Below are 24,185 nucleotides of genomic sequence, written 5' to 3'. Positions count from 1 at the left end.
CACAATTGCACAATTGGTGGCTGACTAAATACTTTTTTTCCCCACTGTATATATATATATATATATATATATATATATTGCACACAGGAAGAATGGCTTTTGCCACAAGCGCTACAAACGTTTCTCTGGAGCTGAATATACACTATACAACCTTCTTAAACTTAAAATTTAAATACATTCTACTTAAAAATGCCTGGGATTAATTCACTAAATCAGTGGCATTGTACTAATATTGCTTGAGTGCTGACTGGAATGATTTTAAACAAATATTACATCGAAAGGAATTTATTTTCTTGCCTCCTTCCATTTACTGTGTTCCTTGCTGGAGAGGGAATCATAGCAGCAAAGAACAGCCCCGGATAGCCACCCCGGCATGTGTGCCATGTGGATAATGAGAGGTGTCAAGCAGCTTACAGAAGCGCTTTAGTTTCTCCATGCAGCTTCTCACGGTTCAGCCTATCTGTATCAGAACGCTGCATACATCCCAGTCTATAAAGAATTGCAAACAGATTTAGCCAGCACATAAATTTGACTTGGTTCCATTTCATATTCATTAGAATTTGTGTGTTGCGTCATGTGGATCTGTTGCCTATTTTCTGTTCCCGTCATCTCATTTACTGCTCTTCTGTCACGCTCTCCATTTATTTTTTGCTTTTTTTTGTCATCCGGGTTGACTCTGATGATCAGAATCCTCAGTTGCTATGCTTGCGTAGGCGCAGTCATTTTACATAAAGTGCCATGAGGATGGGAATGTGAAACGGGCTTTTGTTGCTGAAAGCAATGCACACATTAAGAGAAATGTCACTAATTTGGAGAGTGAATCACTGCAATCAGAAGGCATTGTGAGGGGCACTTGCAGCGGTGCACACTGGATGTCGCATCGGCTCCAATGTGATAATGAATGCCTCTGTAACCAGTGCACACAAAAGCACACAAAATGCACGCTTAACTGGGAGTGTTGGGGTTTAGGGGGGGCTCATTATGGCAGGATCGCCATCATCGCTTCATGCCCTGGAGGGGAATTCCAGAGAAGTCCCGTCAGCACTGATGAATTGTTTTTATGACTTTATAAGTGTTATGTAACAGATGCACTATATAAAATCCCACAGTTATTAATGCTGTTGTTGTCGTCGAAGGCTGTGGAGAAAATTGACCGTTCCTCTTGAGACTGGAGTGTTCAATCAATGACAAAAGTAAAGTAAGTATCTCAAAAGTGTTCTCAAGGAGTCAGAGAGGGATATTTTATCAGTCTGGATGATAAGCCAAGTCAGTCACATTGGCTGACTTTGATAGCTCTGTTGCTGTTCTTTTTCCTGACGTGACAACTTATTCGACTCAAAATGCTCTTGCACATCCCAAATTTTTAAGGGGGTGGCCAGATGGGGACTGTAATCTTAAGGAGGAAACACCAAACAGGGCTTTTTTAAATGTAAAAAAAAAAAAAAAAACTCATATCTGCAGATTTATCCTATTAGTGAATCATTATCTAGACACATTTTGTGAGACAAAATGAAAAATAAATAAATAAAAATAAAATAATTAATCAAACGTCATGCTCACTATATTTAATGCCAGCATCTGCATGACATTTTCAGAGTTGAACTATTGTACTTGGATTTACCTGGGGAGACCAGATCTAAACACATCCTTTTCACAAGGGAAATAAAACATGTGGAAACATATGTTGCATAAATGCTTACATAAGCTATGTCATTTTTCAAGTTCAAAGTGCTCTTCTCATGAACACTGCAGCAGATTCCAGGAAATTAAATTAAACAACATGGGTGGGAGCAATAGAACGATATAATGACAGATCAACAGAACAACAGACAGACAGACAAAATTAACACACACACACATGTCTGGTTTGCTATCCTTGTGGGGACTCTCCATAGGCGTAATGGTTTTTCTACTGTACAGACCGTATTTTCTATTGCCCTACACCAACCCTACACCTAAACCTACCCCTCACAGAAAACTTTGTGCATTTTTAGATTTTCAAAAAACTTCCTTCTGTGTGATTTATTAGCTTGTTTACCCGTGGGGACCTCAATTTAGGTCCCCACCGTGACATGAGTCCCCATGAGTCTGTGTGTATTCAGGTGTAAATCCCCACCAGAATAGAAAAACAGGCACACACAAAACAGTTTCCTCCACTGATTATATGCAACTATGAGCCTCTTTCTCTGATGGCGGGAAAATGGACTGTAAATTGTTTGCTTGTAAAGACTCATCTTAGAAGTTGACATGATGACAGATGTGTGCTTTTAAATATCCTTACCTGAATTTACAACAGGCCATTCATCATAAGTGGCAAGTGATTAATAGAAACATCACAACATGTATCCCTGTTGTGTTGTAGATTCCAGCGGATACACAAATTCCTTTACTGCTGATAAATGATGCATTATGTAAAGATGACAAATGGCTTTTTTGGGAACTATTGTGATTTTCGTCTGAAACATGGCAGTTTAGAGAATGTTTAAAATAATGAAATCTACCTGATCATCTGTTGAAAAGCTGAAAAACATAGAGGCCTTGACCAACACGAATATAACATTTTAACTTGTAGTACAAATTATGCATTAAATCTCTGAGGGAAATGTTCTTGGGATACCCTGCACATTCTCTGTGCTCTATATATATATATACTTAAATTCCAAAATACAGTAGTTATAATAATATGACTGCAATAGTTGGAATGAATATATTTCCTGTCTGGTTGATTATCATTGAGGAGGTGAGCTTATATGATTATACTCATCTTTTCTGAACTTGCCACTTGCCCTTGATTTAGGCAAGTGAACGTTAATCTTTCTCCTTTTTTCCCCCATTTCTCTCAACAGCCCCCTTCATTCCTTCACTCATACTCTTCAAACTCAAACTTCAGCCTACGGTACAAACAAGATGTCTTGCACGGTCCGTTCAGAGCTATGTCGCTCTGGGCTCCAACGTGAGTGCTTGAGCTGGTTCATCTGCTGTATAACTCTGTGTCAGATACCTACAGTAGATACCATCTGTTTGAAGGTCCATACTGCATATGAGTAAATTTTCCTAAACATATAAATGGGAACATGAAATCTTTGAATATGATTATATCATTAAACCCCACTGCTCCATCTTACTTTCTGTTTAGATTTATGTAATTATGCTACAACCCCAATTCCAGAGAAGTAAACTTCCAGACAAGTTTGTAAAATGCAATAAAATCAAGAATCTGAGATTTGTTCATTCTCTTTAACTTTACAAAGAAAATATTTCCAAAGTTTTTACTGACCAACATAATTTATTTTTTAATTTTTTTTAATATGAACAAATTTTGATTTTGATGGCAAACAACACACTCCAAAAAAGTTGGAACAGATGCAAAATAAAAGAGAAAAGGTTATAGAATATCCATGTTAAACTGTTTTGAAATAGCTCACAGTAAGCAGGTGAATTGGTAATAGGTCAAGGTATCATGTTTGGGTATAAAAGGAGCATCTCAGTATTTGCCACCAAAGCTGGATTATGGTTCATCACTTTGTGCCAAATTTCAAAGAATTTAGGTCTTTCACCAACTATATATAAAAATGTGAAAAGATTCAGGAAATTCAGAGAAATCACAGTACATGTAGGGCAAGGCAGGTAGCCTCAAAGGTCATGCAGTTGAATGTGCATGACCTTTGAGCCCTCAGATGGCATTGCATAAGAAACCATCATGCTGCGATGTAAAATATAGCCACATGGGCTAAGGAGGACTTCTGAAAACTGCCGTCAATTAACACAGTATGTCGCTGCATCAAGAAATGCAACTTGAATCTGGGACTGTACAGAGAAATATACTGCCATCGAGATGATGTCTTTCATGGGAAGTCCATGGTTATTAGATCAAGACTCATTCTGCATGTGCTACAACAGCATGGTTTCGTAGACACAGAGTGAATGTGCTAGACTGGCCTACCTGCAATCCAGATCTGTCTCCAATTGAAAATGTATGACCAGTCATGAAAAGGAGAATCAGACAATGACAATCACAGTCTGCTGACAATCTGAAGTTTTGAATTAATTTTGCTCGCAAAACTTTAACAATTAGTATCCTCAATTCTCAAACAATGAAACATTGTAATTAAAAGGAAAGGTGATTTGATACAGTGTTAAACGTGCCTTTGTCCCAACTTTTTTGGAGTGTGTTGCAGGCATCAAAATTGGTCTATATTTACAAAATAAAATTAAGTTGGTCAGTTAGAACATTGGAAATCTTTTCATTGTACTTTAGTCAATTAATCAAAAGTTAAAGATAATTAACAGATGACATATTCTTGACTTTATGGTATTTTACAAAACGACCCAACTTTTCTGGAATTGGGTTTGTATTTGTGCAACACAAACTAAATATAATTCAATACAATTTTCCTAGAATTTCTGTGCTATGGTTTAGTAAATAAATCAGATAAGTATGAATAGTAATAATAATAATAATAATAATACATTTTAGAGTTTTATTAAAATGCTTAATAGATGGATTATTGGATTAATTTTGTGATAATATATAATAAAACATAAAATGTTTACTTTTATAAAATATTAATCTATATTTTTATTCTATTTTTATTTACATTCAGTGTTTTATATTTATTTTCAGTGTTGTAATATGCTTTGCCTTTTTTGTCTAGCTCTGAAAGGTGGTCTTTTTCCCTAGCAATATTAAGGTTAGTAATGCAACTAAAATATTGATATTTGCAGTGAGTTGATTATATACTGTAATATTGTGAGGTAATATTGATATAATATGGTAAGGTAATATATTGCTATACATTAGAAAGTATCCCACCCCCATGCTCCTCTATGAGAAGCAGCTCATAAATTCATTTTGAATCAATTATCTAAAAAATTTACCACTGCAGCTCACACATTCAAAGATATCATGGGAAGTCTCCTGATTCATGGACCCAGTGCAGGTGCATTACAGATAGTTACACCATTGTTTATATCCCATTTCTGTTGACAAGCACCTGATGCATTCCTCTGACATCTCAATTTCATTGAAATATGTGTCATCAAGGAATTTAGCTGTCATAATACAAGGTAATCTTGAGGTGATCTTTGAAGGTGCCATTCTTAGTCTTAATGTAAACATGCACAGATGTCTGCCTCACCATCTGCTGTTGTTCATGGAAGAGCTGACGATCTGTGATAAATAATAACGGTATTCTAAAAGCTGTATGCAAGTTGTCAATCAAAACCTAATATTTAAAAAAAAAAAACTGTCCTGTAATGGATGGCATCAGACAAAAAAATAAAAAAATAAATATTTATCCTTCTTTCTTCCCTGTCTCTGCCAAAGCCACCCTGATAACTAGCTGTCAACCAGCAAATACATACATCCTTTTGATTGACATTTTAGAGATAAAAATGTCCTTGCAAAAGCGCAAGCCGTGGCAGCACTAAAATATGAGAAATGGTGAACGGCTTTCTGTGACCTCTACCGTTTCTCAATGTGATGGATGGACATCACTTACCCTCTTCTCCACCCCTCGACAGCCCTCCCAAAAGGGCAGGAAGGAGCACTGGATTATAAGATCAGTAATAGCGTTTGCGGTTAGAATACCCCAGTTTCTGTGACTTTGAGCAAACAAAGACCAGTGTGGAAAGGTCTTACAGCCCCTGCGCAAACAATTTATGAGAGAAGAAGAAATGAGAAAAGAGAATGTGACAGGAGAAGAAAGACAGGAAGGCTCCTGAGGGCCCTGCAGTGGTGTTTACATGGAAATCCTTGACATTTATACCTCTGTGCATCTGGCTGGGGCTGCCTGAAAACTAAGGGTGTTATGTAAAATAGACAATGAAGTCCACGATGAAGTCTCTCTCTCTTTATTTTAGCTCACAGTAGCTTAATACAGAAACCATTTAACATTTAAAGATAAATTACATGATCTGTTTAAAACCGTGGTTTATTATGGGTTGTTTTCATCAAGATCCGAATTTGTCATGCGGTAGAAAACTGACCTTTCACAAACCTGTGGGGTGCTAAAAAGGGGGTGGAGGGAGAGATAAAGAGAGCACGAGAGAGAGACAAAATATTTTTGTCAGCACAGCATAGGCTATCTAACCACAATATGGCACAGTGAGAAATCTAACTGACCACAAAGAGGCAAATATCAGAGATCGAATGGGAGGTCTGTACTGAAAAAAAAAACAAAAAAAAAACACAACAGATGTCATTTAACAGCCACGTTTTAGACTGCAACTGGGCTTGAGCTGCTCCCCTCAGTATTTCACTGCAAGGAGGAAATATCCAGGTAATCCAGCCAAAAATGAATACAGGCAGCAGAGCACATACACCGCTGTCCAAGCAAGCCCGTGGACTAACACTCAAACAAATAAAAGCAGGCCGGTTGTAAATTGTGTATGACAACAAATAAATAGGCAAATCTATGAGGAAAAGTCTGGTGCATCAACAAAAAAGGGCAACGACTTCAAACACAAGCAGGCTGTGGAAAGAAACGTCCCAGGTTACGTATGTAACCATGGTTCCCCGAGGGAGCGAGACGCTGCGTCGGAAAACGCTAGGGGAACACCTTCAGCGATACCAAGCTCTGAATCATATGTGTAATCAGTCGAACGATGGGCGAGACGTCCGCGGTGGGTCATGTCATGACCAGGAAGCTTTAAAAGCATGTGAGGTGCCGCCGGCGCTAGCTTCTTAGGAGTGAAGCAAGCTCTGGTAGGGATGCCAGAAGTATGGCCTTGCGACGCAGCGTCTGAGCGCTGAACTGAATGCGATAACCTCTGCGAGACCTACAGTCTGCAGGACCCAATGAGATACATTTGGCAGTAGTTTCCACGCTGCTAAATAATCTACTAAGGGAACCAGTCTCTCGAGACTGGCCTCTGGTGTCTTTGTAGCTGCTAGCTGGGTGCCCTGAAGCGGCGGACCGGCAGGAGTTCGCCGAACTAGCTGCTTGAGAGACCCCCGAAGGGATGGCGAGGCTCTCGGCTCCGCTATGTTTCCGGGCGGAAAATACAGAGAAAAATCTTCGCTGGAGACCGCTGCGCCCTGGCACACTGGCCGGGTTGGCAGAACGCTTTCCTAAAGGAGAAGTGCTCACTAACACAGATTTAGACAGATTTGTGAACAATATTTGAGAGAAATAGGCCTTTTGTGTACATAGAAAAAGTCTTAGATCTTTGAGTTCAGCTCATGAAAAATGGGGGCAAAAACAAAAGTGTTGCGTTTATAATTTTGTTCAGTTTATATATTGGAAGAAATGGAATGTGTAATCAAAATTGTGTAATCAAAGAAACCAATGGAAATAGTGCTGTCAAATGATTAATCACGATTAATCGCATCCAAAATAAAAGTTTTTGTTTACGTAATTAATATGTGTGTACTGTGTTCATTTATTATGTATATACAAATACACACATACAGTATATATTTTGAAAATATTTACGTGTATATAATCATATAATTTGTATTATATATAAATATTTAAACATAACATATTTTTCTTAAATATATACATGCATGTACGTGTATACATAATACATATACACAGTACACACACACATATATTATGCAAATAAGAACTTTTATTTTGGATGTGATTAATTGCGATTAATCGTTTGACAGCACTAAATGGAAAGAATTTTGAAAACTTCAACCCAGTCTCATAAAAATACATACCTCTGGGTACTTTTCTGCAACACCGTTTTTATGTACCTTACTGCACGTTTCGCCGCAGTTTCAAAGAGAAATGTCCACTGAGTGGTGCTAAAACACGGGTTCAATACGTGAACCCTGGCACGTTTTTATTACGTTGATATAGGTACGTATTGATGTGTTGTTATTACGTTGCTTCAGGTACATATTGCGACGGTTCAGAATTCAAATATCCGGGGACTGTCGCTAAAAGTTAATGCTCTATCGTGTTGGAAATATGCCCAACACCAAACCCAACCCTAAACCTACCCGATAGTGTTAACAAATGCAAAACAGAATGACAGTGACACAACAAAAAACACAGATAAAAAAAAAAAAAAAAAAAAAAAAAAAAAAAAAAAAAATTAATTAATAATAATAATAAAAAAATTTGAACAAGTAAATAAGGAATAAAAATATACAAATCGACAATTGTATGTACAGGTATATAACAATAGACAGTTGTATGCACAGGTATATTATGTGCAAATTGAAATGTAGACTAAGTATGTGTGTTAGATAAATAAGTGTATGAGTGAATAAATAGTGTGTGTTCCACAGTTATTGTCAAGTGTTCATGAGATGGATTGCCTGAGGGAAGAAACCCTTTATCCCGTGGAAGAAATTACGCGGGATTCGAACCGGAGCTCCTCACTTCTCAAGTACGTCTCCGTACTCCGTGAGCTACCGAACAAATCTACCGTCGATGAAAACCCATTGATATGAAGTTGGATATGTTATTATTGTCAAGTGTTCATGAGATGGATTGCCTGAGGGAAGAAACCCTTTATCCCGTGGAAGAAATTACGCGGGATTCGAACCGGAGCTCCTCACTTCTCAAGTACGTCTCCGTACTCCGTGAGCTACCGAACAAATCTACCGTCGATGAAAACCCATTGATATGAAGTTGGATATGTTAGGTGCTAACGTTCAAAAGCATCAGTTTTCAAATCTCCCAGCATATTAAAATTGTTTTGAAGTCACAACATTATATTTTTCAAGTAATTGTGCGAAAATTATGCTTTATTCTTCGAAACTCTGTAAATGTGTGTGAAAAGGAATAAAAGGTGTCGGAGTTTTACTGCCTCTAGTGTTAATTTCTTTTGGAAACTGCAGTGATATGCACTAATTGGTACGTATTTCACGTCTCGCAAAAATGTGCCCCCGGGTACGTTTTTGCCATGAGACCAGGTTGGAAAACTTTGAATATACAATAGTATACTTATGTACACAAATTAAAAATATGAAGCTTTACATATGGAAATTTCACAAATATGAAAATTCTGTGATCATTTACTCACCCTCATGTTGTTCCAAACAAACGTGTATGACTTTCTTTTGTAGAACACTCAAACACAAATAGTTCTGGACCCCATTCACTTCCATTGTATGGACAAAAACAGTGACATTTCTCAAAATATCTTTTATGTCTAAATAATGACAATTTTCCTTTTTTTATATAAAGCTACACATTTTGGGGGAACTTTACTTTTAATAACACTGACTTTCATTGTCAAACAAGGTAATTTGTGCCAAAAAAGTAGATTTTCCTCTTAAGATGAATGTTCTTCTAGTCTAGCCTAGTAAATGAAAGGATTTTCCTCTAGTCTAGCCTAGTTCCCTTTCAAGGGAACTTCGAACTGTGTCCTCTAGGGGTCGCTATGGGGAACGCCTCGTCGTGACTCGTGTCTGAAGCATACATTGAAAAAACACCAACAACACGTTGGCCGGCGACAGCCCATGACGTCACTACTGGTGCGACTATTAGTATAAATAGGCGCCGAGAGAACATGTCATTCTCTTCTTCGTCTTCACTGACTGTTTTGTTTGAAGCATGCATTTCCGTGGTAAGAGCGATCTCTTTCATTCATTATGGCGAGCACTAGCAAAGCGTTTAGAAGATGTGTGCATCCTTGTCATCGCTATTTGACAGCCGATGACACACACAATCTATGCGTTGTTTGTTTGGGCGAAGAACACGCACGATATGTCCTCGAGGAGGCAATCTGTGTGCAATGCGAGCGTTTTCCAATGAAAAAGCTCCGTTCTCGTTTGTCTCTTTTCTCAAGTAAAGAGGGGCAGCCATCTGCTTTCCGCGGTTCAGGACCCACCGATGCTGAGGCACGGAGGAGAATGAGCTCGTGGGGATCGCAGGTGGACCTGGCCGATGAGTTTAAAGAGGGGCTTTCCCTCTCACGCTCGTCGGCTGTGGACAAGAATGAGCCGCTGGAGGATGATGTTATTTCTGTAACATCTTCTGATTCAGGGGCCAGTGCTCTGCTGGGTTCAGCCCAGGAAGAGCAAGAAATGTCTGAGGAGGGCGAAGAAGCTGAGGCTGAGCCTTCCCAATCCTCCTGCCCTGCATATGATGAGCTCTTGGAAGTTATGGATCGCGCCACGGAGAGGCTTGACTTGCCGTGGAAGTGGACTAAGGAAGTGACGTTGCGAGGTCGTCTCGATGAATGTCATCTTTCTGGCCATAGCCCTCCAGCTCAGGTGAGCCTTCCTTTCCTTCATGATCTCCATAATGAGATCGAGAAGGAATGGAAGAGGCCATTTTCCTCACGCATCCAGCGGTTCCAGCGAAAACGGCTATGAGAGGATGTCCCCGGTAGAAGAGACGCTAGCCAGCTATCTCTCTATGGGTGAGACATCTTCTCTCAGTATGATAGCCCTGGTTCTGGCTTCATGCTTCCTGGATAATTTGGCCAGGTCAGAGGCTTCTGCGGGAGCCTTCTTGATCATCAGGCCCCCGGCACGACACTGCAAAAAATTCCTGGATATCCGGGCTCCAGGATATCCCCTCTTGCTGAGGCATCGAGTGGGAAGTATAGGTAGCATTTGTGATAACCTTCTTCTATATGCTCAGGCAGTGCTCCTCTCGCCTAGAGGGTCGTATTTGAGCTTGCCTCTCCCGTTTGGCCCAGTACCTCCGAGCGACTATGGTGGTGACGGAGAGGCATCTGTGGGTGAACCTGGCAGACATCGGGAGGAAAGAAAGGGGCTTCCGTTGAGACGGTGGTCGGGAAGTTCATGGAGGCGAAGGCGTGCTCAGCAGCCTTCAAATCCTTCATTCCACGAAGGTCCAGGTCTGAGCCCGAACAACATAGGGGTCCTGGTCCGTCTCGGTCTGAGGATCAGAGACGGGCACAGAAGGCTAGTGTCGTGGCTCGCGCTCCTCCTCCGCCTGCAGGTATGGGTAGGAGGAATCACGGGTCAAAGGGAGGTAGGCAAGACCTTAGGGATGTGATCCAGACAAGGTGTCAGCACTGACTGGGTTGGTTCTATGACTTACTGATGGTCCGGGCTAGAGGCTTCTCCGGAATCTCCGCTGGAACGGGGTTCCGGGGCGGGAACCATGGTGGGTGAGTATGATCCATTCTACAGTATATATATATATATATATATATATATATGTATTTAATGTGCTGGTGGTTATGTGTGTATAATCCTTCAGTGAGATTTCTTTGCAGTGTTTTCCGGGACCTGTATGTTTCTGTCCTCTCTAAGGTAGGTCCTCTGTGAGCACACCTTTGCTGGATTCAGAAACCAGGTGCTCGACTTGCAATGTTACCTCACTCGTCGACATTATGTCCAGCCGGTATGATAGCCCTGGTTCTGGCTTCATGCTTCCTGGATAATTTGGCCAGGTCAGAGGCTTCTGCGGGAGCCTTCTTGATCATCAGGCCCCCGGCACGACACTGCAAAAAATTCCTGGATATCCGGGCTCCAGGATATCCCCTCTTGCTGAGGCATCGAGTGGGAAGTATAGGTAGCATTTGTGATAACCTTCTTCTATATGCTCAGGCAGTGCTCCTCTCGCCTAGAGGGTCGTATTTGAGCTTGCCTCTCCCGTTTGGCCCAGTACCTCCGAGTATCTGTGATCAGATGCCTGGAAATGTTAATCCATGCTATGGTAAGTGCACATGCTAAGCTCTGGCCACTTTCTGAAATCCACATAGTGGTGAGTGTGCACGCTAGACTTTGCGCACTTTCTGAAATCCTGTACGGTAAGAGTTACACGTTATAACTTCGTTCCCTTTCTCTGAGTTGGTTAGACCCCGGTACTTTGGGCTCCACTCAACCAGTGTGTCTCTAATTTGACACACTTGGACGTATCGCTCCCCTAACCATTGAGTGTTACTATGAGCATGCTGCTTCCTATCGAGCGCCCAGGTTCGCTCCGTGGGCTGCTCTCATGGTAATATTAGCAGTGCTCCCCTTTTACCAAAGGGTTGCCTATGAGCGCGCTATTCTTTCTGAATTCGGAGTTCTCCTCTCATGTGAGAGTTGAGTTCTCTGTTTTTCCCAGAGCACCTGGAACCAGCAGCATCAGGTGAACATAGGCCCTTCCCTCCGCCTCTCTGATGCGCTGAGTTTTTTGGCTAGCTTGCAGTACGCTTACCCTCTGATTTCTTGGAACATTCTGTAGGTCTGCAGGTATGGGTAGGAGGAATCACGGGTCAAAGGGAGGTAGGCAAGACCTTAGGGATGTGATCCAGACAAGGTGTCAGCACTGACTGGGTTGGTTCTATGACTTACTGATGGTCCGGGCTAGAGGCTTCTCCGGAATCTCCGCTGGAACGGGGTTCCGGGGCGGGAACCATGGTGGGTGAGTATGATCCATTCTACAGTATATATATATATATATATATATATATGTATTTAATGTGCTGGTGGTTATGTGTGTATAATCCTTCAGTGAGCCTCCCCCCTCTCATTTGAAGAGCTGGGTGTGTTGCTCCCTCAGCTAAGTAAATTATTGCTAGCTGTTCCAGCAGTGGAACATGCAGTAGGTTGAGCTCCCCTCTCATTTGAGTGCTGGGTGTTTTCCCCCCTCAGCTAGAGATTTACTGCTAGCCATTCCAGCTTTATATCTTAGATCGAGTTGGTGACTCTCAAACATATTGGTTTTGGGATGCATCATTCCATCTATGAGCTGTTCTTTCAGAGTGCCACGAGAGCCCCTTAGAACAGTATCTTAAAATCCATATTATGGTAAGTGTGCACGTGAAGGCTTTGTGCACTTTCTAAAATCCACATTGTGGTAAGTTTGCACGCTAGTTCTTTGCATTCTTTTCTAAAATCCTATATGGTGAGGGCTTCACACTGTTACTTCGTGCCCTTTCTTGAGCTGGTTAGAGCCCCGTTCACCTTGGGCGCCACTACACCTAGGTATCCTTGGATACCTACTTTAACAGGGTGTTGCTACTAGGGGTCTGTTGAGACAGTTCCTTTCAGAGCTTATGCAAGAGCAAGCAGTAGCCCCTGTGTGACAGGCCAAGACTTAGTATGATACTAGGCTCTTGGTCGTATCCCCTTAAAGGAATCCATTTTGATTCCAAGCCTGGAGCTCTACCCCGGGTCCAGGAGTCTGGCCCTAACAGGTAAGTTTGGGTATGTAGCCTAGGCCTTTGGCCTAAGTCACGGACAGCCGTCTGACGTCCCAGGGGCAACTCACCATGAAAATGGTAAAGTTGGTACTTAATGCTCGCCATGGTTCTGGCACGCATTCCCCTCAGCATGGCGGCGTGGGTATACCATTCCCCATAGCAACCCCTAGAGGACACAGTTCGAAGTTCCCTCAAAAGGGAACGTCTCAGGTTACTTATGTAACCATGGTTCCCTGAGTAGGGAACGAGACACTGCATCCTCTAGGCTTCCTGCCATGCTTCGAACGCAAGCTTCAGTCGAAGACGTGAATGACATGTTCTCCCGGCGCCTATTTATCGCACCGGTAGTGACGTCATGGGCTGTCGCCGGCCAACGTGTTGTTGGTGTTTTTTCAATGTATGCTTCAGACACGGGTCACGATGAGGCGTTCCCCGTAGCGACCCCTAGAGGACGCAGTGTCTCGTTCCCTACTCAGGGAACCATGGTTACATAAGTAACCTGAGACGTTTTCCCACCCAGGAAAGTACAGACACAAAGAATTGGTCCTGACAGCAAGTGTTTTCTCTCAATGTCTTTTTGCCACGACGAATAGACTGCCTCCAATTACTTTGGTATTTGGGCTGTTTGGTCATTTTGGGTGAGATTGCTACAGCAGCAGGTTATTGTTCTCTGGCAGCTAACTTTCAAGCACAACACACTTTCCTCTCCCTGTATAATCTCAGACATTCAGCCCTCAACCTTTGGGGAGTGAATCACCATTCACTTTCTTTAAAGGATACTACTTCACCAGTCTTTTCTCATTCCCAGCTGCTGCCCTTGTTTTTTTTTTTAATCAATAGTGTGCGAGAGGTCATTTCCAAGATTAACAACATTTTGAGCATTGCTTTTTCCTCTGTAAACATGTCGTATTTGGTAAGATCACACCTACTTGACATTCGAACAGAGTGGTCAAAACAAAGTCTGTGTTATGGTACTGCTGGTTTTACTGTATGTGAGTGAAGAAAAAAAATCTGTTTTAGCGTGAATATTATTAAAAAAGAATCACAGACTTTCTTCCCACAATAAATTCGAGGGAGGTTTTGCAGCTGAGTGACATAAACTGACATTAACCCTGCCGGCTGTTATTTGGATGTATCGCTCTGATTTTTTCCAAATCCATATGTGCATTCATCAAGCTAGAACACTTTATGGGAGGACCCGAGTGTTCCCTGGCTAGACATTAATAAAAAATGCATGAATATGTAAGGAATAAATTCAGACAGTTGTTAGTAGACAAAACGCCCTGTTCCCGAAAGCAATCTCGGCTCAAAGCACCTGCCCTCAATCTTACTTAACAGGCAGTGGCTCTTGCTAAGCTATGGCACCCGTGCTCTTATCAGAGCAGAGAGGCCTACTAAATGGATGTTTCCGCATCCATCCCTCAGTTCAGTGAAGGCCAAACCGTGGAAATGCTGTCAGTTAAATTACATTTCTTAAGAACTGTTTTGGATTAATGGGGTGGATACTTCTAAATCAAGATGTTTTGAACAACAGTATATAAAACAGGCTTGTTCCTAATTGGATCCACCACTTTCACTTCATATCACAAAAATATAAATTAAAGCAAATGAAAATAATTTTACTGAAAATCAGATCAGTATATCAGTATATAAGTATAATAATTGTATTACATGTAATAATATAAATAATCCTAATAAATATACCACTTCATTAGTATATATTGATGATGTATATTACATTTACAAGTTTTGGCCTTTTTCTGAAAGACATTATAATTTTTATTCAGCAAGGACATATTACATTCATCACATTAAATGTAAAAAAAAATAATTATAATGTTGCAAAAGGCTTCAATTTTAAATAAATGCTGTTCTTTCTAAATGCTGGCATTCTATCCATCAAATAATCATGAATAAAATGTATTACAATTTCCAAAAACCTGAACTGTTTTTAATAATGAGAATAGTCCATTGCCATTGGAGGAATAAAGTTCATTTTTAAAATATATAGTTATTTTAAATTGAAATAATATTTCACAATATAGCTGTTTTACTGTACTTTTGATCAAATAAATGCAGCCTTGTAGAGTTTAAAAAACAATTTAAAATCTTACAAATTCCAAACCTTTGAACTCTAGCATATCCTTAAATGTAAATTATATTCTGTCTTTTTGTTGCCTCAGCTTAAATTTAGAAATTTAACTGCAATTTAAACAGCTTTTTAATTCATTTCTGAATGGTTCACTTTCTTTTTTTTCTTGTAGGATCCTTCCCTTGAGTACATCTATCAATAACACCCCTTTTATATTCAGGCATCAGAAATAATTCAAAATGTCCATCTCTGTCATCTAACCTTTGCTTCTTCATATTTTCTTGGCCAGAAGGAGTGTGTGTATGTTTTAACCACACAGCTAAAAAAAAAAACATCCCACACCCTGTGCTAAATCTCAGCTCACACTGATAGATAAGAGTGGAGGATTGAGTTATCAAGCAGAAGGGTTTTAGATATAAGCCCTTACCGAACATAAAAAACAGAAGGTGAAGAGAGGAACAGAGGGTGAATAGTGTTTCATTACTAAAGCAGACTCCCTTTGCTCTCACAGTTTTTCCACTAGCAGACACAGAGCCATTAAAACCACTGGTCACAGCAACACCAGTTCAATCGAGCAGCTTAAGAAACTACTTCGGCTTTTAACCAATTACTGCTGATTCAAGTCTGATAACTCTTAGTGAGAGTAATGATTAGGCCAATTTACAAATGTATATACATATATATATATATATATATTACTGAATGTTATTTTATCCACTATTGTTTTAGAGTGTTAAGAAGGCTGAGCTCTGTTTATGTAACCATAAACAGTGTGTGTGTGTGTATATATATATATATATATAGTCAGTGTGTTCATGAAAATAATACAGTGAGAAAAATGTGTGATCAGCGTCAAACTTTTTGACAGAAATGTTAATTGTCAGTTATCTGTCACATGTCCCGCCATGTGTGTTTCAGGTGTACACATTTGCACTTCTAAATATGAAGAAAAATGTTCCCCTTTTAATCAACGTGTTTAACAATGTGTTAAAATGCATCACTGCAAAATGTTTCAACAATGGAAACACAATTAGCTTCGCAGACTACTTTTAACAATACTCACATGTACAGTATACTTTCATACTAGTGCATGTTCATACATGAGATTAAAAGCAAAATGTGTTTAATGGAATGCAATTAATTGTTAACTGTTAAACATAGATATGTGTGTTGCGTAAGAGAGAGTGAGAGAATGAGACAGAAAGAGAGGTGTTCTCACAGGCCCAGTATTTCCTAGTATGTGATAATGTGGCCTGTAATGCACTGTGTTCCTACTAATGGAAACACAGAGAGCTTGGCGGCACTGAAAAATGAGACACACTAAAAGCAGAGGGCAAAAAAAGAAATCTACAACTACCTGTTCAATTCACACTTGTCCAAAAAACAAAACAAAAAACAGGGATGTTGGCATGACAATTCAATTCCACATATAAATGAAAGAGTGCCTTCACAATGAAAACACACACACACACACACACACACGTTAAAATAAATAAATAAAGCTAAAACAGAATCATTTGGCACCATATTTGATATGATTATGCTTGTCAATAAACAGAGTAATCCAAGTATGCCAGATTATACATCTGTTCTTTTATTAAAAGGTGCTTACTTATTTATTACCTATATTTTAATAAAATAAAATACAATTTTAAAAAGGATTTTTAGGATTTTAGAACAGTGAGATTCACTCGTGGGCAATATGCCAGATTACATTGTGTGTTATTCCATGAAACCGTTTGAAATCCTTGAAATTGCTGCATTTTAGGTCAAAAATAGAAGCAGAATATATAAAAACCCATAAACCCTTTTAGCAAATGACCAAATGAGGCGAAAGTGAAACTGATGAATCTATCAAATTATAACATTTACAAATCCCCACTCCTGGCTAGACCGGTCCAATGAACTGGACAAAGTTAAACAATGGAAATCTCAACACCGAGTTAATGTTTTCAGATGTTTGTGAACAAAACAGCCCTGTGGTGCATCCACTCAGTCATAGCTATAGCAACACAAAACAACATTACCATTTTTTACTAGAAATATTGTCATCCTAATTACAGGGCCAAAAATGAATGATAACGTGCGTAATTTCGGAGATTCTTTGTCTCTTTTTATTAGCAAACAGAATGTCCCCTTTAGCGAATGGAAGTATTAAATATGCATGCCACCGATTAACTGAGCCAATTGTGGTTTAATGTCGTGATGTAAAGTCTGCCTCTGGTAAACGATGTGACATGACCCCATCAGTCAGCAAGGCGGACAGCATCATGAACTTCAGATCTCGGTGACTCAACACTTTATGACACATGTGCTCTATGACACTCCTTGTCTCTTCATACCAGCAAATGAACTGCCTTTAGAGGTCTCATCGACCGCCTAGGCCTTTTTGTAAGCCAATCAGCTATCAGTCAGTTTTTCTTTTATTTGTTTGTTTTTTGTTATTCCATATCTGCAGCCATTATGCCGTTTTCATCAGCGGAATGGGGCACTTGGTAGCAGAGTGTTCTAGACCCTATAAATGAAAAGTGAAATAGTAATTTACTCAGGATGAAGGGTCTCTAGTACTGAGTGGGGACTCATGTGGACATTAACCAGCTCAGTGGGCACAACGTTGCTGCCTTGCAAATGACCCATTCTAATAAATGCATTATCATAAATAGTAAGTGACTCGTCCAACCATGGAAATGGCTAACCTCAGTTTAGGTCACAAAATAATCACCCTGTTGGATGATTGTTTCATAGTGGGCTGGTGCATTTATAGTCCAGAACGAACTCTTATCCCTAGATGATATCATCCTGCAGGTCTGTTACATAACTACTGCTGCAGAAAACATACATATGGTTTTATTAAAAGGTGCCTCTTTATTTAGTGCCTTTTAAAAATAAAATAGAATACAAATTAAAAATAAAATAAAATCTACAATAAAATTCCTGAACACATTGATAATGCATATCAATTTAGGAATGCATTGTGATCAGAAAAAAATGCACATTTCAACTTTAAATCGATGATTATTATTATTGTTATTATTATGCAATAAATATCTTCAAAGAACACTTTTAAAATGATCTTAATGACTTTTATAATGATTTTATAAGAACTTTTTTTTAATATTATTTGGTTTATCAAAATATTACGCAGTCACACATCATGCAGGAAAAGTGACAGATTTCAGCTGTAAAACCTAATGTAATTTAAGTTAAAAATAGTGGGCATCATGCAACCAGGTCAACTTTTAGTTGAACAACAACTGCCAACAGCAAAAAAAAAAAAAAACCTTAAGCGCTCATACTGTTTATTAGGTGTAGTGTTCAAGCTATTTTCATGCCCCCCTCTGTAAGGTGCATACAGGTCAGGAAATCAAAGCACAGACAAGTCTAAGAGCCTTACTCCTCCAAACAACAGGAGCTGTCCAGAGTGCTGAAAGCTGAAATACTTAGCTGGAGACCAACTGTGGAGACACAGTAACATGTATTCAATTCACAGTTTCAGAGGTTTTTAGTTTTAGATCATATAATTGTTGGTATGTAACACTGTGATTTAGGACAAACATGCCTGATTACCTTCATGTAAACATACTTTGTGATACATCACTGTATTTAAATTTTGCCCGTCTGCATCACACAGTACAACAACTGGCAATTTGCAGTGTTTGTCAAGGCTTTTAATTTACATCTACTTATACAAATGCATTTGCTTTCATTTTAGTTTACTTTGACATTTGATTATATTAAATATTACATTTGATTTATATGTTTATTATATTAAAAAAAAACACGTTTTTTTATTATCCTGTCTATTCAACAATAAACACTCTTAAAAAGTTCTTTATTGGCATCAATGGTTCCCTATCCATGGAAACTTTTCATTCCACAAAAGGTTCTATACAGTGGTAAAAAGGTTTTTTAGTTTATAAAAATGTCCTTCACACTAAGAAAAAATGGTTCTCTTAAGAACTGTTCACTGAAAGGTTCTTTGGGGAATCAAAACGGATTCTTCTATGGCATTGCTGTAAAAACCCCCTTTCGGAAATTTTATTTTTAAGAGTGTATATCTAAAAATAAAATAAAATAAAACCTAAACACTCCCTGTGTTACTATTAACCAGCCAATCACACAGTCTCATACTGAAGCAATTGGTTGAGCCAATGTTGTAACGATGGGCTGGTTGGGAACAGTCACAAAAACTTTACCCTTCTCATGAGTACACCTATACTTAACTAAAAAAATAATAATAAATTACACCTACTTATAAAAATGCATTTGCTTCTTTCATTTTAGCCTGTTTACTTTGATATTTCATTAACGTTAGCTCCATTATCCACTTCTATTTGGCAAAGTCAGAAGATCATAGAACATGAAACCAACACGAAACCAACCGCCACTGAGAATCAATTCAAAGATTATTAAAGGAAACCAGTGGTATGGTAACTTATCAGAGCACACACTGTCTCACTTCTATTCAGCATTCAGCTTGCACTAATCATTCCTTCATATAACCTTCACATCAGGTAGCTAATAGCGAGGCCACACGTGCCAGCGCTGCTGAGCTGTCCTTTGTGACAGAGATTTTTTCATTGTGCTGTGAAGTTGAGATGGTTTTCAAAGAGCTCCTGACACTGAATGAAATTTCAGCTTCCTTTCTTCGCACTGTTTTGCCCTACAGAAACATCTCTTCAGATCTAAAGGACAAAGTTCTTCAAACTAGCCATCAGCTGCTGGTTTCGCAAAGCTGTGACTGCCTGTCAGCCTACCAGACGGGGCCTTGATTTCAAAGATATTTGACTGCAGACTCATCTCTGATCTTCCCTTTTATCACTTTTAGTGCCCACTACAGTTATCACGCTTTGCCTGTGAATCTGCTCTTTAATAACGTCATCTTTATGATATTGTGACGATTTCTTCTAAAAGCATTCAAAAACCATGCACCTTGTGAAACTTAAAAATCAGCATACATATGAGCCATCACGGTGAGCCACGCATGGTGAATAATCACAGCAAAAATCGCTCTGCTATCCCTGACACAAGCGCTCTGATTGCAGGATCGGTGTTGAATGGAGTTACAGGTGTGCGGGACTTTGTCTCGAGTGTAAATGTAGCTTTCAGATGCACAGGGACGTGCAGGCGATCAATCTGAAAGAGTTCACACAGCGACTCTGTGTTTTCTAGGGCATGCACAGTTCCAGTCGGGCCTTCCCACTCTCATTCTGTAATCACTCTTATGGACATGACTTAATTAAACCATCAGATCAGCTGGCACAAAATGCAGCCGAGTTCTCTGCAAATTAAAAAGAAATTAGGATGGCAGATGTGTCTTTAATGGCTTAATCATGCCACTATATTGGATGTATTAAACTTACAGGGTGTAATATTTCAGAAATATTCCTTAGCCACTGCTGTGTATGCGTGGGTGAGAAAGTGAAGCGATTGGTGAGAAAAAACCCCCCCCGGACAATGTATCATGCAAATACAGCATAAGGCCAGTTATTTTGGGCTTTAGCATCTGTTAAAAGTTTAAAAAGTGAAAAACTGAGAGGGGAATTGGCAGGGAGTGGTGATGTTGTCTGCTAAATGTGAAAGTGAGCAGTATCTGTTTCTAACCCTGGTTCTAAACATCAACTTAGCATTACTGATGTGACTATCAGGGTTGAGCATCATTCAAAATGAATTAAGAACGCAAACAGGATACAGAACTGCAATTCAAATTTGAGTGCAAGGACATACAATGAAATGAATTGAAAGAAATGTAAATCAAAATTGATCAAACAAAGATATATGTTACCTTGACAAGGCCTGGTTTAAATATGCAGTTTTGAAGTTTTGAAGAACAATAGCTAGCTTCCTGATATTTTCATTCAAATTCCAATTCAGTATCTTGTGGGGTGTAGCCAGTTCAACAGTCATGAATTGAGAGGCAGCTATTTCTTTCATTCTGAATTTTGCCCAATACTGGTGACTATACAAATTTGACTAGTCAGCCTAACAGATAAGAGAACCATTTTTGATCAAACATACAGTCAAATAAATATTATTACAATTTGAAATTGTAAAAATATGTTGAAACTGTTAAAAGTTTTCTATTTAAATATATGGTTACACTTTATTTTAAGGTGTCTTTTGTTACTGTGTAATTATACATTTAAGTACTGAGTAATATTAACTACATGTATTTACTCTATGGTTATGGTTAAGGTTAGGATTAGGGTTTGGCATAGTGTTACTTGCATGTAATTATGCGTAATGCATTGTTATTATAATAGTAAGTACATGTAACACGTAACAAGGACACCTTAAAATAAAGTGTTACCAAACATATTTTGTTTCAATAAGCTTAACAATGCATATGCTCTACAGAGCGTTTTAGCATCCTGATAGCAACACTGGCACTGTAGAAAAGGATACACACATACACACTTATGCTGAGACTTTCTCATTTCTGTCATGGTCTTTCCAACTGTTTCGCCTTTGAGGCCTGTGTGTAATTGCAGCATGGCTGAATTAGGAGGAAAATTTAGAGTGCTGGCACTCCTCTGACGAGCCTGTGAGAGAGGAGCGTGAGAGCTCTCAGCGTCTACTACATTAGGAAACAAATGGAAGGATGAAACACAAGAGAGCGCACAGGCTCAGGAAGGGATCAGATGCTAAAAATATGAGAAAAGAGCAACCAAATGCTTAATTTTAGTATGCCTCAAGGTAATGAGTTCCCCTCTTTAAATTTGTTTTCACAAAACAAAACAAGCATAAAAAAGGAACCACATGAAAAACAACTACTGTCTCTTACCTACATGTTCTCAATCATTTCAAAGAGTATTTCTGCGTTATGGTCCTCTCTGAAGCACAAACCAGAAATGTGACAGGAACTGCAAGTGGCCAGAACGTTCACTGCGCCATGCTCCACTAGCAGACGCTGGCATTTGAAACTGGGCATTTAAACATGTGGAGATGACGTGTTTGACACCTCAGAGTAATTTCATCTCACATGTGCCCTTTGGGGAGAAAATGTCATACTGACACAGCGGATCAGGAGGAAGGAGAACAGAGGAGAAACAAGACTTCATATGAAGAAGAAGGTTAGGCAAAGGCATTGGGTCCCAGTCCCTCTGTCATGTTTACAAAAGTATTCAAAGTTTTATTAGCAGGAAACAATTGTGTGCAACAAAGTAAGCCTATCCTTGTCTACAAAGTGGTAGTTTTATATTACTGTACTACTTTCAGGACCTAACAATATATATATATATATATATATATATATATATATATTAGGACTGTCAATCGATTTAAATGTTTAATCTGATTAATCACATCCTTTTTCTGTGATTAATCGCGATTAATCGCACACTTCATGAAATTAAGCATAGACCATTTATCTTGTTTCAAATGTTTATTTTGTCATCATTTGCTATATCCAGCTAAGTAAACCAAAAGATCGAGGGGTGATTCTCAAAAATCTATATTTTCTGCAAGCTTTTTTCAAGATACATTTAGATGACTTTCCAAAAAAGGACACTTAGAAACTGGATCCATTCCGTATAACTAAACACAGCAACATAAACATGACAAATCAAAACATTATCGTGAATGTGTGTGGAAACAATGTGAATGTATGGAAATGTCTGTGCCTGTGCATAAATACAATGTGCGATCAGTGCGTCAAGAGCACTCATACACATTACAGACTCACGCGTGCTTACTGTACTGTAGGACTCCTGTACGCCACCGCAATAGCCAAAACCTTGATTGCAGTCTTCATCCATCAAAACTTTACTAGCGAGACTGGTTATCCAGTCGAGAAAACGTAGTTTGCGTCTCATCTGGCCATACAGCGGTGGGATGTGTTGACAATCCGTTCAGTCTGTACTTCACACAGCGCAACGTGTAAGGGCTTGCACTCTTCAGAGACAATCACAGAATATGACAGAGCTCGTGTTTAAAAGAAACAGACTGGAATTAATAATTCACTGAAAACGCAACGCGGGTCTCTTTTCTCTCTGCAATCTCTGATGTAATCAACCTGGTTTCCTTTATATTAGTGCTGTTTTGGACGGATTGTTTGAATGCATTCACTTACTGGATCATTGGACTGAAAACTTTCCCGGAGTTTAGCGGCTTAAAATGATCTGATCGCAAGCAGAGAAGCAAAATTGGGTTAAAGGTTTAGAATCGAAATTGTGCTTCAGTAATTTTGCGTTAATTGCATTAAATTATTTTAACGCATTAAGGATTGTAAAATTAATTGCATGCGTTAACGCGTTAACGATGACAGCCCTAATATACAGTATAATATATACCTGTATATATATATATATATATATATACACAAAATACATTTCCCATGCCAGTCCAGTTATAGCAACTGCTGCCAAGTTCTTTTTTTATTACTATTATAAAACTAATATTTGTTTTCATTATCCTTATCATTTGTAGAAATAATTCAAAAGTTTTTTTTTTATTTCTCTCTTTTTCTATAAAACCACTTACATTTAATGTACAATAAAGACAATATTTATTAGCTTATAGAGAGAGAAAGGGAGACTAATAAATTATATATATAAATTCTGTACACTAAAAAAAATCTAAAGTTGGAAAAACTTAAAAGTTTAAGGCAACCAGCTTCAGGAGATTTTTGAGTTTTCTCAACTTTTTGTTGTATAAACTGAAAACAAGTAGTTCAAAGACAACTCAAAAATCTCCTGAAGCTGGTTGCCTTAAACTTAAGTTTTCTCAACTTTAAATTTTTTATGGTGTATATTACATTAAATGTATTTATTATTATTGTTTTCCTTAAATATGAGCAATATCACATGAGTAGACATGAGATATGGCTGTATATCGGCACGAGTGTGATTTGGCTGTAGGCCGAAATTTTCAAACAGATGTTATCTTTATTAACAAACCGAATATTTGAAGTCCAAACAAGTACTTTCTCACCTAAAAAACTCTTAAAACTACATTCCGTGACACAAAACAGTATTATTTTTAAAATTATAGTGGATTTGGGCATCCACCATGACAA

This window comes from Sinocyclocheilus grahami, unplaced genomic scaffold (genome assembly GCF_001515645.1).
Source record: "Sinocyclocheilus grahami isolate Dianchi unplaced genomic scaffold, SAMN03320097.WGS_v1.1 scaffold77.1, whole genome shotgun sequence".
NCBI classification, from domain to species: domain Eukaryota; kingdom Metazoa; phylum Chordata; class Actinopteri; order Cypriniformes; family Cyprinidae; genus Sinocyclocheilus; species Sinocyclocheilus grahami.
The sequence above is the reverse complement of the archived record's forward strand: the minus strand, read 5'-3'. Positions refer to the sequence as shown.